We start from the raw sequence: 963 nt of genomic DNA, 5'->3' as shown, positions 1-963 counted from the left end.
AAATCTAGTCACAAACTGGTCTGCAAGCTGCGGGCTTGCTGCTAATCCTGGCAAGGCGGAGCTGCTGTGGCGATGAACTGGCCAGGCAGGGCACCATCATCCGCGAAAAGGAAGTTATCGGGGTACCTAATGGCAACCTGCGCGCTGCTTCTGGAAAAATGAGCTTTTAGTCGGCTCAGCGAACGCTGCTGGGTTTCTGACTAGGTACTGCCCAATGGAAATTCATGCGGTTCGACTTAATATTGCTACGAACTCAGCAACTGTCTGTAGGACGATGAGATGGAATCATCTCAGCACTAGGTTCTCGGCTGCCCTGCCTTTGCGAGGCTCCGGTTTAAACATCTCGGGTCGTACTTCATGGTTGAAGTTCATAACCAGCACCCAGCGCTGTGACAAAAACGACCTTTGGTGGTATTTTGTTTAAGTATCCCATTTTTTTCAGAACTATTATATATGTATATGTATTTTTTCAGGGCTGTTAAAGACTTATCTTGGCATTGCAGTGTCGACAGCTGAGCAAAATTTTAACCAAAATATGACATAACATACCCTCGCAAGAAAAAAAGTCATATTTTATTACTATAAAGTAGAAAATTTGTATTTATTTCATTTCTTAAATTTTATACAAAAGTTTAAATTTTTGGATACAAAAAATACATAAACGCCACATATATTTATATATACTTGCATACATACTATAAACTATTTATACAACTACATTTTTTCTAAATTATTTCTATAGCTCAATTTATATACAGATATGTACATTAGGGTGCATTCCTCACCACAAAAAAAAATGTTTTTCCAACGCAACTATACTACTATTTTATTTTATGACTTCCGCCAATTACTTCGGAAAAATATTAAGATTTAGGTGAACTGGACCCATATGCAAATACCTCCAAAAATCTATTTTTTTATCAATAAAATTAGTTTATAAAAATGTTTCTGTTTGAAAAAAAA

Source organism: Rhagoletis zephyria, unplaced genomic scaffold (genome assembly GCF_001687245.7).
Source record: "Rhagoletis zephyria isolate East Lansing unplaced genomic scaffold, Rhagoletis_zephyria_1.1 Rzeph_scaffold_06987, whole genome shotgun sequence".
Taxonomy (NCBI): Eukaryota; Metazoa; Arthropoda; class Insecta; order Diptera; family Tephritidae; genus Rhagoletis; species Rhagoletis zephyria.
Note: the sequence above shows the minus strand (reverse complement) of the source record.